Source organism: Falco peregrinus, chromosome 16 (genome assembly GCF_023634155.1).
Source record: "Falco peregrinus isolate bFalPer1 chromosome 16, bFalPer1.pri, whole genome shotgun sequence".
NCBI lineage: Eukaryota > Metazoa > Chordata > Aves > Falconiformes > Falconidae > Falco > Falco peregrinus.
Genome location: NC_073736.1, coordinates 4101917 through 4119519, shown reverse-complemented (window position 1 = coordinate 4119519; position 17603 = coordinate 4101917).

The window sequence follows — 17603 nt, the reverse complement described above, 5'->3', positions numbered from 1 at the left end:
GGGTGTACCCAGTGGCACGGCCAGCCAGGTCCAGCTGTAATCCCAGGATAGCCCAGCTGTGCCGGGAAGGGGTTACCCAGGCTCTGTGCCTCGGCCAAGGGCAGCACCTGAGAGCCACAGTGGGCTCCTGCACTGCCCACCCTCATGCCTCATCCCATAGGGATGCTTCCCTATCCCTTCCCAGATGTTTGCAGGCACAACAGCCCTGGCACTGATCGGGGGAGCCAGCGGGTTTGCCCTTCACCTTGCACTGACAGAGTGGGAAGCAATAAGGGCTGTTAAAAGTTGCCGCAAATCTAGCCCTAAGTAATGTAGGTGCTGACATCCAGAACGTGCTCCAAGGGGGAAAATCCCCATGTTTGGGTGGTGAACACCCTCATTTTGTCCTGCCCTAACTCCCCCAGCAGTGAACCCATGCTAGATGGCATCAAGGGCTTAAATCAACCCATTTCGGTACTCCCCCATACCATCCATGCTGCTCCCCTACTTAGCCCCCTTTGCCTGCCTAACACCTAAGGGAGAGGGCTTCCCCCCGCGGGCAGCAGGGCTCTGCCTTCGCAGGGTTAAAGCAGCATGGTCCTTCTGCCGTGGGGTGAGACCCCAAATGCTCTTTTAACTGCCTTGAAGTGGCGTGCCGGCCTCGCAGCCCGCTGCCAGCGGGTGAGTCAATAGCACAATTTTAGCTTGGGCCGGGCTCCTCTCCCAGAGCCAGGCTGAGCCAAGGGAGGCACAGCTGCCGCCGAGATGGGATTTTAAGGTGGACTCTGGAAAAAAACCTGGGAGCCCCGTGGGGAGCACCGGAGGCAGGAGGGGAGCATGGAGCGGGAGTGCCATTCCCACCGGAGCAGCCGTAGTGGTGGGGTAACGCTGCTCTGGGCAGCACCCAGCCACTTGCAGAACAGGCAGCATGGCAGAGATGCAAAAATACAGATTTGCTATTTTTTGGGGGGGATGCTAAAACCCTGGGGAACACTGCCCAGCCATGGGGAAGGGGCTGGCAACCTCCTCCTCCCTTCGGCAGTGCCACCGGACGGCTGCCCCGTGGCCGTGCAGCTCCGTGGGCACGGTCCTCGCCACCTTCCCCTGGCTTGTTTTGCTTAAAATTGGGAGGTCTGAATTCCTGCTGGATGCTGGGTTTGAGATTCAGGAAAGGCTGGTCATCGGTCTCTCCATCCAGCGCTTCCAGGAGCGACAGGTACTTCCGATTCACGAAATGCGAGGTGGAAAAAAAAAATGCTTCAGGGGTCGGGGGGCTCTGACAACGCTAACAGAGCGAGGAACTGAAATTGCTGTCCCAAACCCAGCCTGGCTTCTGGGCCAAGTGAGCTGGGAATGTTAAAAAATAATCAGGAAGGTTTTCTAGACAGGAAAAAAAAAAAGTCCCAAACACATCCTTAGCCTGCGCCCTTACAAGTCCCTTAACTCTCCCCGCCTGCTCCCCCCCTTCCCCAAATGGGGAGGGAAATAATGTGTTTTTTTGCTTTGGTTTGTTTGGGGGGGTTGTTTGTTTTGTTTGTTTTAAAACCTTGGCCTCATTAATTTCCAAAAAAAATTTCCCCCCAATAAAAGGAAAACATGGAAAGAAAAACAAACTATTAGAAAAGAGAGGAGGGAGGAAATGTTATTTAAAAGGTTACCAGACCACATCATTTTCCAATGATATTATATACTCCCTGCAGTATCCAAAATATATATGGGCCTTAGGCCAAGAATGTGAAAAAAAAGAAGAAGAAGAAGAAGAAAAAAAAGAAAAAAAAAACACCCAGCGTAGACACAACATCTGGACAGAGGCTGAACAAAACCTCCATTTATCACACTTAATCCTGCAATGAAGCAGTCAACAGTTTACTTCTGTTTTGCTAATTTAGCTGCTTTCATGCTTCCAAAGTGGAAAAGCCAAAGTAAAAGCTTTGAATTAAGTGTCACTTTGTGAAGCTACTTCTCCTTTTTCTCTTTTTCAGAAAACTTTCTTCTCTGCTCTTTTTTTAATCCCATTCTTTTATTAATTCCACCTTCCTTACCCCCTCCTGCTTTTTCTTTTGCTTTTTTTTTTTTTTTTTTGGCTAGGATCAGTTAGAAAATCTAGTGGCACAGCCCATACGGACAAAGCCAGTGGCTGCTGGTACCCACAGATGTACAAGCAAACCCACCGAATCCTGCCCCGGTGCCCACCCCGTGGGGTTCGGTGCCCAGGAAGGGTACAGCGCCGGTGGGATTGATGGTGCTTCGGTTCCTCCAAAAGTCAGGGTCCCGGTTTAGCTGCCCAAATCCAGATGTGTGTGCCCCGAGCCAGCTCCCCAGGTTGGAAAAATGGGAGCCGTGCAGTTCGTATGGCCCGGGAGGTGTGTGGGCATAAACCTGCTCTCAGCCAGAAACCGCCTCGGAGGGGGTTTTCAATGGACAATTTGTTTTCTCCCATGCCAGTATGGGTGGCAAGGGCTTCTGGGGGTGAAATGTGCCTTTTACCCCAGGAATGGTTCAACTTTTCATTGAAAACCAAATCATACCAGGGCCAGGGCCCCCCTGCCCCTTCCAAAAAGGCAGTGACCACCCTGGGAAAGTCAGAGACCAGGGACCGGGCGCATCCCCCCACTCTCTTCCCGCTGCCGCGTTTTGGGGTGGCTCTGAGACCAACTTCTCTTCTCCCCTGAAAAAAAGCTCACATTTTCAGTAGAGAAAACCCTCATTTCCTGACCTACTGTGGTGCAAATATGAGTACGTACATATGTCTGCCTGCTATCTTCCACACCCACCGCTCCTAGAATTAATTACAGAGGCAGATTTTGCTGTGCTCGGAGAAGAGACTCTTCCTTCCAATGAGCTATAAAGTACCCGACACCCTGTTTGGGGGGTTGGTGATGACAACAACCACCACAGCATTAACCACAGCACATCTCCATCCCCCCAGGGGTTACGGACTCCCGAGGATTCTTGTTCAGCTGCTTAAAAATGGATCTGTGAGCCCAAATTCAGGCTCTTGAGCTGGAAAAATTTTGCCCGCTCAAGCTGTGTTGCCCAAAGGGTGAGTGGTTTGGGGCTCTCGGAGCAGAGGTTGGTTTGTTTCATCCCAGCGTTTAAAGTTAAGGAGCAAAAGCCAGTTTCTGTCAAAAATTCAGCTGTTTCCATCACTGGAACAGCATTACACAGGGTGCAGCCGAGCCAGTGCCGGGCACAGCCTTTGCAAGAGAGGAGGACGAAACATCCCTATATCTCCAGCTGGATGAAGGTATTTGCACATATCTGGTAAACACAGTTATTTGTCTGCTTTTGTAGCTTCTTCAGATTATTTTTGTTGTGTCAAGAGCAAAAAATACAACAAATATCCATCCTCAGAGGCTTAATTAATATTTGTTAAGACCAAAATAATAGCCTACATCTCAGGAACTGCAGGGTGTCCTGCCTCTTTCGAGCTGAACATTATTAGGCAACGCTTCGTGCAGCACGGGGAATTAGGTTTATTTTGGGGGCTGTCTGGTTCTCTGCTATTGTTATACGTATGGTATTGCCATCATTTCCCTCGACTTGATGCGGTTTCATGTGTGTGTCAAAGGCTGGCTTGTCTCTATAGACACTACTTATTACTGTTTTATAAACTGGAAGAATAATGAACTAACTAACTAAGCGAGTGCTTTAAGATCTGCAAAGAAAAAGTCTTGTGTGGTGTGAAATGCAAAAATATTAATAGCTTATCCAGAGTAGCTTGCTGGTCCTGAATGACGGTATTCAGAAGTGACACATGCTGCATACCTTGTCTAACAGACACATCAATACAAGATTAGATAAGGAACAGCACATTTAGGCTGTCTAGAACAGAAAAAAATGTACCTAGCTTTGAAAAACAGGAGTGGAAAATTGCCGGCACGCATGATATTGTTATGGCCTCCATCCCTGCTTCAATGGACTAATTTTATGAAAACACACATCGGTCTGAAACTAAGCAACAAGTCACCCTTCCATGTCTGACTTAACAAGAACCATGGGATTTCCTGTGCCCTTTGGGGGCAGATGTGCCATATGCAGAGCTAGTGTCCGCAGATATTAACACATAATAACGCGGGGCCCGTAATATTAATACGATGAATTTTGTCTGCCTGTAGGAGGGCAAAGCGATACAACTGAGCGAAGGGGTTTTGAAATGGGAGTTGCAAGTGGTAAAAGCCAAGCTTTTTCTTTTTGGAGGTGCCAGTTGCTGTTCACAGGGTGGCAGGCTGTGGGCTCCCTCCCGTAAGTGGTTTAGCCCTCACTTCTGATTTCTGGACCCAAAAGGGAGGTAAATCTGCCTGTGCTGGTCAGTGTGGCTTGGCTTCCCTTGGTGCGCGGTGTGATCATGCCACCAACATGTCACCCCCTGCATGCAACCCCCCAGGCTCCTGCCACCTTCAGAGCACAGCAACGTACATCTGCTTTGGGTGCAAACGGTAAAAAATTGCTCAGAGGCCTCTGGGCTCCTGGAACAGCCCTCTTAAAACTCACAAAGCAATATTAAAGTGTCACAGAATGAGCCCTTATTTGTTGCTTTCTGGACCGGCCCGTCAGCTTGAAGAACAGGCACTTCCCATTTTGCTCCATCCCAGCAAACATTTGCAAGGCTTTGAGCGATTTCCCTGCAGGGATTTTTCCCATTTCTTTCCAGAAGCTTGTCTTAGATGGAAACAAGAGAGTCATACTGCTGTGCAAAAGTTGTTCCCTTACATATCCCGCCCAATTCTGCCAGCTATAGACGCTGAAGGATATTTTGATATAACTTAGCGAATGCATCTTAGCATCCTGCCGCAAGCTTAGCCATTGTCAACTCCATCCATCCTAGCCAGCTGCTGATAATAAATAATCACATTATCTTTTCCTGCTTGCAAAGACAAGGTCTGCGCGCGTTTGCTGCCCAGGGCATGGCCGGACTGGGGACCCCCCAGCCCCGACTCGTGGAGGCCACGGCTGCGCCCGTGGTCCCTGAGGCTGTGCTGTCTCCCCGGCGTGACGTAACCACCGCCGCATTCCCACGGCTCTCCAGTGCACAGACAGACTATTTCAACCCTAGCATGTCGCTGCGGGGTCATCCGTTCATGTTTACTGTAGGGGAAGGAGGCCGCTGCAAACATTCCTCCTTGGTGCCTCACCCGGGCGGGAGCTCTCCCACCGCGTCGGGCAGTCCCGGTGCCCTGGGAAAGGCTGCCGGACGCAGAGCCGGCTCTGCCCGCCTCGCGCAGGTGCAGCCGGTGGGGAAAGGGCCCCCCTCTCAGAGGCCCTTTTGTTGCAATGAGGCTGGTGGCGTTCAGGATCAGACCCCTGAGCCTTCAGATGAAGGGCCTGACGATGCTGGTTCCTTCCTACGATGGAGCAGGCTGCATTTCCCCGGAGGCATGGCCATGCCAAGACCTCAGCCCCAATCCTTTTGCATCCTCACACTCAAGGTCTACTGCAACATCAGCACTAGGCAGGGAGTTATGGCCCCCAGCTCCATGCCCAAACCAGCGGGCAAATCCCCTCCTGGGGCCTTTGTCCCTGCTTGGTACCCCAGTGTGGTTAATAAATGATAGTCCAGTGAGCACTGTGAGCTGCAGCACCACTACCCAGCCGTTAGCATCGCTTCTCCAGGGTGACGAAGGCCCCCCTGAAGCTTTCTGGCAGGGAAACCCCCACACACCTGGCAGGAGCCACCCTCCATCCCCGCTGCCCCCCTGCCGTGCCACGGAGGAGCTGCCAAGGGAGAGCAGGAGGTGGACAGGAGAGGTCAGCGGGGAGAGCAACCACCCCAGCTGTGCTCATTGGGAGCAAATTTGGCCCTAGCTGGGAGAGGAGCTCAGCCCCTGAGCCAGGCGGGGACCATGGCTCCTTGGGCTGGTGCAACCGGGATGCTGGGCTGACACTTGGTAACCCCCTGACACGGAGAACAAATAGCCCAGTTGCCAAATCCATCCATTCCCCTCCATACACAGAAAGCATCAGCGCCCCAGAGACAGGGACTGTCAAATTTCACCAAAAAAAAAAAAATCCCTCTTCCTTCTCCTGTGCCGGGAGGAAAATTGCTTCCCCTCCTGCCCAGGCAGGACTCCTGGTGGGAGAGGGACCTCCGGAGCGTCCGGCTGCTGCATGGTTGGTATTTACAGAGGCAGCGCGGGGCTGCTGGGGCGAACGCTGTGCAAACAGGCTCCAGGAGGATCCCCCCGCCCTGGAGAGCCTATGGACTAATTGGAACAAAGGAAACCTTCCCAGAGGGGGAAAGGGGACAAAGAGCCGCCAAGTGCCTTTCCCAAGGCCACCTGTGGCAGGGATGGAGCTGAGGGGACATTTCCAGACCCAGTTGCTGGCGCTTCATGGTGGGCTCGGGGCCACCTTCCCCCCAGCAGCCTGGTGACACGGCGGAGAGTTAGCAGCCCTTGGCTGAGTGAGGTCTGGCGAGATGTTCGGTGAGCAGAGGGCACAAACAGGGGGGAAACGGGGAGCTAGTTTCTCCATGTGCCTGTTTTTTCCCAGATCCCCCCCCTTCCCTTGGCTGTGCTGTGCTAGTCCATGCAGACGCACCGCTCCGAACTTTCTGGCCTCTCTTATAAAACATCTCAGCTGGGGGAGATGCTGCTGAGCCCGGCTGCCAGCCGCCAGCCCAGCCTCATCCAGCAAAGCCCCCCACAAAGAGTCCGAGCAAGGCACCCCCCAGTTCCTGCTCCTCTGCCACCTTACACGTCCCCATGTATGCCGAGAAACCCCAGTTTTGCTGCTTTCTGCTAAGAAAAGTGAGGCTCTGGTTCAGACAGTTTTGTGGCATCAAACACTTCGGCCCAAAGGGACAACTTGCAGCCAGAACATCTCCTCCACCGGCAAACGCCAGCCGGGGGTCCCTGGAGAAACACCTCCTTTACCCGGCCCAAGCCACCGGCTTCACCTCCGCATCTGCTGACGCCTTAGCGCAGCCTCTTTAAGGTTGTTGTCTCATGCAGTTTTCTTTTTTCATATTTAATATTAATAGTAATGACTGTGGCAGTAAGATAATAAGCTTCAGTCAGATTAGAAGGGGGTCAGCTCTTATCTGTGACTGTTGAAGACGCATGTCTTTCACCTGCTCCTTTAATATCCCCCATCTTTCATTCCTACCGCTGAGCCCCCTCCCACTGTCCTAGAACAAAAGGGGTATTATTGTCCAGGGTCTTTTCAGGCTGGAGCCAGGAAGACCTCCTCCTCCCCCAGCCGCTCCCCGAATGTGCAGCAGTTTGAAATGAGCCTTTTTCCTTCCCCGGCAGGAGATTAGCTCGGTTTGACAAGGCGGTGAACTTTAGGCAGGGTGAAATAGGGTCTCCTTGGGGAGTGGAGGCAGTTCAGCCCTGACTAATTCTGACAAAGAGAGGCACCAAAAAAAAAAAAAATCTCTGCAAAAAAAAAAATTAAAATAAGAAAAACAACTGAGCTGGAGAGGAGGCAGGGAGGGGGAGGCTGGGGGGAAGGAGGGAGCGTGGAGGCCGCGGGGAGGAAGGAGGGATGGGAGGCCAGAGGGCACGTTCCCGAGCGGGGCTGGGCTGGAGCTCCTGGGTTTGCTTCCTTGGGTCTGGCTTGGAGGAGGGAATCGCCTCCCTGTGCCTCCCCGGCCACCCTGCCACTGCACGGATTCACCAGGATTCACCGGGATCCTGCTGCTCGGGGTTCACTTTCTCCTGAAATCCCTTTTTTTTATATTTGTAAAAGTTCTTTGGAAACCCTCTGAAATTAACACAGTGGAAGCGGTACCCAAGACTCGCAGCTTTTGTTTAAAATGCAAAAAGAAGCATCAAGCTGCTGTGGCCAAGGTAGATGGTTTAAACAAACAAAAAAAACCCCACACCCCAAACCCCACAAAATGAAAATCAGGATTTGAATGGAAAGAAACCAAACTGATTTCATTTCAAAATGCTGTTTGTGCGTCAGAGGCCTGAGTTTGTGCAGAGACTTGTGATCGTGACGTGCCCAGGGTGGGGAGGGTGTGGATGGAGACGGGGAGTGACGTAGGTAAGGGATTAAAGGAGAGAGGTTGGCAGAGGAGAAAGCAAAGCGTCTCACGCTGCAGTATCTAGTCCAGGGGTGCCTTCCATCACAAACAGGCTTTAAAGTGATGCAGGAAAGGGTCACAAGAACTGAAAGAAGGGAACGTACCCTGCAGGGTTTGGAAAGTGGTGGGGGCTGGCAGAACACTGAGGTACTTTATGTCTCAAGGCTCAGGGCAGAGAAAAGGGAAGATTTTTCTGTGGCCTTACACTGGCACAGTGATGGTACCCTGTGCCAGTGGAGCCTCACATAGTGGTTCTTATAAATATGGATGGAGAATCAACTTGGAAATATCCTGGAGTGTTTTCCTGGGTCAGCAAGGCGTGGGGAAGGCACTGTGCTCATCTGCAGCTGAGAAACTTTGCCGTTTAACCAGGCTTTTAAGGTGCAAATGTTTGCAGATGAAAAGTTCTATGTCAGTCTTCCCCAGTCTGCATGTGGATACGCACAAATACTCCGTACGCATCTATATGTGCACTCTTGCGCACATGTGCACGTACATCTGCCCTAACTAGGATAAGCAGGCACATGACACGAGGTCTTGGCACTCTGAAACCCCCCATCAAAGAGGGAAAGAGGAGGAAGGGGCTGTGTAGACAAGCTCGTGTGCAGGAGAGGTCTGATCCAGCAGCGGAGACCAGGACAGACCTCAGGTTCTGGGTGAACTCATCTCTCAAAGTGCCTTTTGAGCCCGACAGAAAAAGGACCCAAATGCCAACTTGTCCCCGAACACACCAGCAAATTGTCACTCGGGATGTTCCAGTCTGAGCTCTGGGTTTGGATTCAGGACCTAGACAGCAAACCAGGGCTGCTGTCATCAGTTCTTGCCCGTGTCCTGGCCCATTTGTGCGCTAAGGTGCTTTCCTTGGTCAGCACCAGCCCTCCTCCCAGCCTGCTGCTGGCTCCCTTCGCTGGCACCCACCTCCAGACCTGTAGCACCCGTGTGTCTCGCTGCTGCAGGCTGCAGGGGGAGGTAAGGACCCCCAGCAGTGCGCCCCGGCAGGCATCACTCCTCCGCCCTTCCCTTTGCTCCCGGTGTCCCAGCCCCTGTCCTGCAGGGCACGTCGCATTGTGCAGGACATTTCCTGCCAGTGGCTCGGCAAACCCCTGAAATCTCCCCGTCCTGCCAGGAGATTCCTCCCTAATACTCATTAAGCCGCTTGCAAATCCCTGGCTGAACATGGCTGCACAAGTTTAATAAAGCAAAAGACAGATGCCATCAATCATGTGGGTCCGCCACACATCTGGGGGAAATCCAGGGCCATTACTCTCCTTTCTTCTCCCCACCTTCACGTCCCAGCAGTCAATACCCCCAGAGTTAACGCAGGACAGGTCTGCTCCCCTCCCTGGGCTTGCTGCACCCTCTCCGCTCCTCCACCCCCCGGGTCCTTTCCCTGCCACCGCTCCCCATCACCTGAGCCCCAAACCCTGCACAAGTGCTAAAGGGGCTTTACACGCTGCATAAGCTGTTTTCCTCTGGGCAGTGGGATTTCCAACTTGCCGTCAAATTTTTGCTCTTTAAAATGACCAGGGAAATCCCCACGAAGGGACCTCAACACCCCGTTTTGGTTGTGCAAAGCAAGACGGGGGCCAGAGGGAGGAGGAGAACGGGGAAAAGGCACAGGGGGCAGGGGAAGAGAGCAGAGGCTGGTGCTTTACCCTTGTACCTCCGCATTGCACGCTTTCTCCCATTTTCAGCATTGCCTCCTGCGTGGAAGCGGTGGGAGTGGGGAGGAAGACGATCCCTTCAGCAGGGCTCAACACGTAGGTTTTTGGTTTGAATTCAGACGATGGCACCTATGCTCCCCATCTGGAACAAATCCACACCTTGACTCAACTGCTTCCATCAGGTGGGAGACAACATTTATTGAGCAGATGTTCACTTTGGAGGAGTCAGGACCTCGCTGGTGTGTCTGAGCAATGCACCGTCTGAGTATGCACTTCATTTGGGAAACGTGGCTTGCTTTTAGCACAGCAACCCTCTGCTCTGCCTCAGAGACAGGTTCACTAAGAAGAGCTCCTATTTATTTGTTTTACAAGTTCCTGCCTTTCTAAAATCCTTATTTAAAAACACAGTTTGCAGCTAACCAACTCATCACGGTGCAACGGAGCTCACCCTCACACCAGTCCTCCAACGGACTCTGGTTTCTTTCTGCGTTTTTGCAGCCCCGATAGTAAGGTGAGAGGCAGGTGAGAAAAGCTGATGGGTGGATTGATTGATCGATCTGCCCTGCTTTCTTTCTAGGCGATCAGAGATAACTTGTCATCTGAGGGTGACAAGGCTGCACGCCCTGTGAATGTTGCAGTGTTGGTGTGTGCACACGTGTGGATCTGGGGTTTGCAGGAGGCTTTGTCTCGGTGGTGGAGGATTAGTGAAGGGCCAGTGGTCACTTGGTTTTGGATCGGTACTCACAGCTGTGCTTATTTCCCTACATCTCCAGGTTGAGCTGGTGTCACCAGGAGGACACGGCCTCCTCGAGGTCTTTCCTATTTCCAAGTGTGGGTGGTAGCACAGTTTAGGCGAGGAAAAGCTGCCTGGGATGGAGAATAGCGGAGCAAAGGGGCATTTCAAGATCCTTATTAGCCTAAAATCAGGCCAAGCCACATGGTCAGGCAGACACAACTTCCAGAGAGCCTCGAGGCCATGACGAGGGTGGCAATTAGCACTGCAGGACAACGGACATGTCCCGCTTCTGCCTCAAACCTGCCGGAAAGTGAGGATTATACCTCTCCTCTCGCCTCATCCCTGGGCTGCGACGGGAAATTCCTGTCTATTTGCTTGGTGTTGAGACCACAGGGAAGCCAGGAAAATAGCCCAGCAGGAACCACTGCTTAACTAAAGCTATCTGTTAAATAAAGTGGTCTTTAAAGGTTTAGCGAGGCTCTTCCCCCACCAAGTCTCCAGGGCTCGTGCTGTCAGCCGTCCCCTGGGTGCCGGCAGCGTTGCCTTGACTGGCAGCTCCAAGTGATAGACAAATAGATCTGGCAGGCAGGACGGCGCTTTGGCTCCCGCACAAAGTTCTGCCAACTGCCAAACACGCTTCTCATTTCTATTTTGCAAAAGCCTCAATGTGTATTTATTAAAAAAAAAAAAAAAAACAACAAAAACCACCACCACACACAACAGAGGGATGGAAGGATTTGATGATCTGATCTTTTTATGCATGCCCGTGCTTATGAACGAGGATGTGTTATTGACTAATACAGCGTCATGGGACTGGAATAATGTGTGGGGTTTACTTCATTTTTGTCTCCATCAGCGACAGAGGGATCCAAACATGTTAGAGCCGAACAGTTTAGTGCATCCAGCTGGGATGTCAGGGCTCCCGGGTCCCTTTCCCAGATTGGGGAGGGTGAATCTGTGTGTGGATACAGGGCGTGCAAAAGCCAAACTCTTCCCTCAGCCCTGTGAATGGCTCAGGGTGGCAACTGGGACAAGTCACCCCAAGGTGTGCAGTGCTCTTTCCCCAGCAGTTGATGGGGAGGGTGGTAGCTGTTTCCCAACAGGCTGATGTTGAAGTGGAAAACATTACCTAAAGGTATTGAGATGAGCAAAGGCCGGCTTCATGACATCCTTCAGCCCAGCACAGGGATTTATGATGGTTAGATGTGCTCGTGGCTTGTCCTCTCTTGTCCTCCTCGTGGTGACCCTTCCTCCCCACAGGCTTCCACCTCCCTCCTTTGGCTCAGACCACACCGACAAACCGGGTACAAGAGGATGCAGAGCAGAGAAGCCCCAGATGGCCCGTTTCATCCCCAGTGCTGCTCTCCACCGGCACAGGGAGGGAAGCGGCTGGGCCGGAGCCCGTAAGGAGCCCGGCTGATTCCAGCAGGAGCCGCACAGTCCGGCCGGGCTCCGGCGTGGGACACCCGCCAAGTCACACATGTGGGATAGATTAGCCACAGTGGCTTAGAGGGGCTTCTCTCGCTGCCACTCACCTATCCGCCCGTGTGGCAGAGGGGATGGCAGAAAGGTTTTCACAGCTGGAATAAATTGCAGGGAGGAGGAGGAGGAGGGGTTTGGGAGAGACAAAAAACAACATTGAACTCAAGATGGAAGAAAGACAGTATTAGCGGAGGTAATGGAGAAAATATGTGTGTGTGTGAGAGAGAGGGTATTTTATTTACAGTCTGTTTGTTTGGTGTTGCCCACACACGGTGAAAGCTGGGCAGTGGCTGGACTCCAAAATCCCAGCAGGCGCTTTGGCTTGGAGAGGTAAGGAGAAGTAGAAAGAGGGAAAAAGAAGGGAGGAGAGAAATACAGAAAAAAGGAGAAAGAGATGGGATTAGGAAAGGAAACGATCGAGCAGCCCTTGTTTGGACAGTGAAGGCATTTAGTGGATGGGGTGATGGCAGATCGCAGGGACTGCGTCTGCCTCTGCTTGTGGTGGAGATGACCCGACAGGGAGATCCCTGGATGTTTCCTTGCCCGCTCTGGCAAAATGTTGCAGTTGGTGCAGTCTTCCTCAAGGGATTTCAGTGCCAAAAAGCACTCTCCATCCTTCCAGAGCTGAGCCAGCCATGGTTCCTGGGCACAGGGTGCCTCACCCACGCTGCTGCCTGGCACGTGAGCAGAGGTCTGGGGGATGCTGCCGCAGCCCAGTAACACCAGGGTGCCCTGCAGCACCGTGAGCACTGCCGCAGGCATGCAGAGCCAATAGCCCAGCCCTCAGAGCTTGGGTTAGGGGCAGCCAGAGCTAAGCATCAACAAGAAAACTGGGTGCAAGCTTTGCCCTTCCCAGGAGATCCCTGGATCCAGCCACGGCTTCTCCCAGCACAGTGGAAGTTGCTTCTTCCCAAGTCCTCTCTATCTGCTCCCCATTGACGGTGGCACAAACTTTAAATGACTGGTCACTAGTCAAAGGGCTGGTAATTTACCCAGCCATCCCCTCTGAACTCGTTGCACTTCAGATCTGGAGAGCCACCCTGGGACTGCACCTCCCACCAGGACCCTCGACGTCTGCCTTGGCACAAGGGGAGGGCAGAGGAGGAGGGGAAGATGCATTTGGTGACAGTGGCATTGCTACCCAAGGAGCCCCAGCAGCCTTCACTGACCGCTCTGTGCATCCCTGGGGAGGGATAAGACAACGCAGAACTCCCCAGCGAAAGGTTTTATTCTTCACCCTCTCCCCCCGCCCCATCTCATGAAATATTGGAATTAATATAATAACACACCTTAATAATATTATCTCTTGTCGAGTCCATAAAAGTCCCCTCTTGCATTACGGCATTTGAGAGACTATTAAGTTTTAAGGCCACGAGACCTCCGTGAAGGAGAGAAGTCATTTCCATTTTTTTCTCTCTTTCGAGGGTGCTGGGGTTTATGGGGCAGTCAGCAACTGGGATCGACGAGGCTTCTGCATGGCAGCACTGGGGCCACCACACTCGCTGGGGAGGGCAGGGCCCAGGGCAGCAGTGGTGTGGGTCCTGGTACGTCCCCAAGGATGGGGTTTGCAATAACGCGGGCTGGAGTGGTTGATTTTTTTTATTTTTTGCACTTGGTTCTTCCCAAATCCCAGGCTTTCTTGCAGAGACAGGTGTTTAGGGGAAAACTAGGCAATGGCTTTGACACCCAACAGTGTGAGGACGTGGGATGAAAGAGGCAATGGGCTTGAGATCCTGTTGTGCATTTTTATCCCCCTACATGTCTAAGCATGCAAATATCCCAGCTGAGCGCAAAGTAACTGGACAACTGAAGCATCCCATCCCTTGCTCCAGAGCAGACCTGTTTGTTATTTATTCTGTATCTCTCCAGCACTATGGCGAGAAACGTGGTAAATATTTTCACTTCTATCCCACAGGAAAATAACTCACCTGTCCTGTCTGCCTGTGCTGGTTCTGAGCTCATGCAAGCGCAGAAATAACACCCTGGTCACCTGAACAGTCCTGCATGGGCTGGGCAAAATGACCTTGTCCTTGGGGAGGCTTGGTGCACACGCACAGATTGCAGAGACAGGCGGAGCGGGGAGACTGCTTGGGGGTTTTTTGTTCCAAAACTCAGTCCAGAAGTGATCTGAGAATTCATTCCCCAAAATCCAGAGCTCCAGGGATGCTGGATGTCGGGTCACTGCTGCTGGCTAGGATCTGGGGGCTATTTGGCTCAAATCACTTACTGCTCAGCCAGGAGGTGCAGAGCTGGGGCTATTTGCAAGCAGGTACTTTGGCATGCTCATGGCCTCGCTGACAAGTGGATACCTCTGTTTATGCGGCCCAGAATTGCATTTGGATTTAGATTTAGCAAAGCACTTTGTCTCAAGTGCTTCTCGCTAAGCAGGGATGGACTTCACCCCGCTCTCCGAGTTAAGCAGGTGCTTGTGCACGTCGCTGAATTGGAGGCACCGCAACTGTAGTGGCTACAGAGCAAACACAGCCACTCGCTGCTGAGTTTTCCTGAAGGCAGGATGGTGCCCTCCTGCCAGCCCCAGGACACGAGTTGCCATCCAGGCAGGCTGGCAGTGTCCGCCAGCTCCCACCGTGGTGAGCAGGAGCCGGGCCGTGCTTGCAGCGGTGTGTGACTGCAGGTGAGGGGAACGAAATGCAGCCCTGCGGCGTGATGGAAGTGAACGCTCCCCCTTTGAGGCAGGTCTTGCAAAAATGCAGAGGGTGGAAAATTCAGCATTTTGCATCAAAACGGGTGCAGTGACTGCACCCAGCACAGCCTGAGATGCCTTCTGCTGAGAGCGAGCGGGCAAGATACAGGGGGGGCGTTGTGCGCTCTCCCTTTCGTTTCTTCTCCCCCTCATTTGAGAGTAAAACATCAACAGGATGAAAATGCTAAGACCTGATGCTTGTGGAGGGCAGTGCAGAAGCTGTAGATGACAGTGGTGGTGACACAAAGGTGGTTTGTGTTACCTGGGGCAGCACCTCTTCAGAGAGAGGCACTCAGCCCATGTGTGCCAGGAGAGAAAGGGTTTTGCAGAATTTACGGTTAATCGTGTGCTAGTGTTTGGGGGTTTCCTTCACAATTTTTATGCGTTGTAAGGATTTCACAAGTTGTCCCCAAAGAGAAGCAAGGGTTTGCAGCCCAAATTTGACGGTGCAGTGGGAAGACAGGAGGACCTTCACTGAAAGGCAAAGCGGATAAAAAACAAAGTGAGAGGCGCACATCAGTAATAATGGTCCCTCAGTGAGCGAAAGCAAGAGGAAAACCAAAGTGAATGATGAAAGGAAAGGACAATGTAAAAAATTCTTCCCTTTTAGCAGGAGTATCATACTGGTTTTAAGCAGCTGGTTAGATTCAGAGAACTATTTACTCCAGACTTCTGCCTCTGCTGAAGGCGACAGAGCTGTTTGTGATTTACCCCCCGGGTTAAGGAGCACCGATGCGAAGGATTCAACCTGCCGTTTCCCGGGCTGCTCCCCCAGCCTGCGCCACACAGGGAGCTCAGCATCGGCACTGGGATCGCAGAGTTTCGGTTTTCTCGCTTCTGTTTGCTGTGTTGCCAAAGAAGGGGCTCATGAGAAATGTACGGGTTTTTCCTAAAGCATAATTTCACAATGATACAGCATTACAGATAAACCTCCACCTTCACTAAAAAAACAAATAAAACATCCTTCCGATTGCCAAGAAGAGTTTGACAATGTGACCACTGCAGGCTCAAAAAACCAGAAGGCCAATTAAAAAAAAAACCCTTTCACATTTATTATTATGTAAAATCTCATGCTCTTTAGGGCAATCTCATGATTATGAAGGGGTCAGGGGAACTGATTTATGATTAGAGAGCTCTTGGCATTGGCAATATTGTATATGTTTTAATTTTGAACCTTAATAATCCATCCAATATGCAGCACTTGATCATGACACTCATTTCTCACATATAATTTTCCAAGACTCTACACATCCACCTTCACCTTCTCTCTAACATATACACCCGCCTGCGCCGCACCGAGTAGCTGTTAAACCTGCTCCCTGCGCCAAAGTCAAACGCAATCCAACTTTTCCGTTTTGAATCAACCCTCCCCAAAAAAGCCCAGCAGGACACGGTGCCGATGCTATGCCGCACAGCCCCGGCGTGGCTGTGAGCAGCGTTTCACTCCCCTTTCAAGGACCAAAAAGAGCTGCTTTCTGCAGCAGTGCTAAAGCAGCCAGTGCTTCTCACCAAGTGGATGTTTCTACCTAGATGAAGGGAAAGCTAGGCATTTGTCTGGATTATTTTTGGTGAATTCTTCTCCTGAAAGAGAAAAAGAAATCCTGACTTTCTAAAATCTTGTATTTGTAAAGATACATTGCTTTTGCTTGCTAATGTTGGTCGTGAGATGCCTTGTGCCTTGCACAGAAGCATCAAATAAATACTGCCGAGAGAGTGTCTTGGGCCACGGTGCCTCAACATGAATCACATTAAGACCCGTGGGGTCTTCATCCACTGGGGTGAAAGAAGGGGAAATCAGGGCTGGTGGATTAATACCAGGCTGAGGAAGAGACCCCACTACCCTGGAAACTCTGGTCAGGGAGAACACACGAGCCTGTTGGCGTATAGCTGGACGGAGGCGGCTCGAGGTCTGTCCTGCTCTGATTTAACAGGATTCCCTTTCAAACAAACCCAAGACGCAACTTCCCTGCCCAGGATGCCCTCCTCGCCTCCACGGCCGTCTCCCCTCTCCTTCTCCCATTCGAGATGTTTATTTAATTGTTTTCCCGACTCCTCAGTGGCAGCGCTTCCCTGCCATTAAACCCTGCCATCCGCGTTCTGACTGTGTAATTTAAAGCTATAGTTAAATTATGACTTCTCTGAACCTGTTGTGGCACTGACGCATAACCCTAATTAAATGATCGCATCCATTCTAAAGCCAGTCTTTTCTCCCCTCAAACGTTAATTACAACATAAGAGGCTTTAATGGCTCGCCTCACCTCCAGCTCCTCGAAAGAAAGGTCATGCGATTAATTTTCGTCATTAATCTTTTCCCAATGTGGACATTGTGCTGTCACTGGAGCCTATTAAACCCCCTTTGTCCCCCTCCCCTTCTTCTCCCTTCTCCCCCCTTCATTCCTCCCCCCAACCTCTAAGTGAATGAGAGAACAAAAATATTTAAGCTCCACTTTGCCTCTGGTGCTTTCTTGGGGTGAGCGGGGCTTGGGACGGCGGCGGTGGAAGATGTGCTGGGAAATGTCCCACATCCCACCATTGACCAGAGAGCGGGCTGAGGGTGCGGAGGCTGCTCTGCTGCCCAGGAGATAATCTGGGGGTGTCGGGCCCCCCTTGAGAGCTGCACAGGGCCCTGGAGTGGCAACGTGAAGGCATGGCCACCTCCTTGGTGATGGAGGCTGCTGAGGCTTTGGTGGGGGCAACTGCCAGACAGACCTCCAGCTAGCAATACACGGAGGGTTCCAGGCAAGGGGGCACAGGGCAGTGGGAGGGATGCAAAGAGGCTGCGGAGCCCATCCATGCCCAGCCGAGGTGGGCCAGGTACTGGGAGCAGAGCTCGCCGCCGCGGGAGGGTCCCTGGGGCACTGCAGCTGCTGCAGGCGCTGCTGCTGGTGGGGCCTGTTTCAAGACCCTTTTTTTCTTCTTCTTCTTCTTCTCTTTTTTTTTTTTTTTTTCCTTTTTTTTTTCCAAAGGAAATGGGCGTTTTTCTAAACTCCACAAAATCGGTTTCAG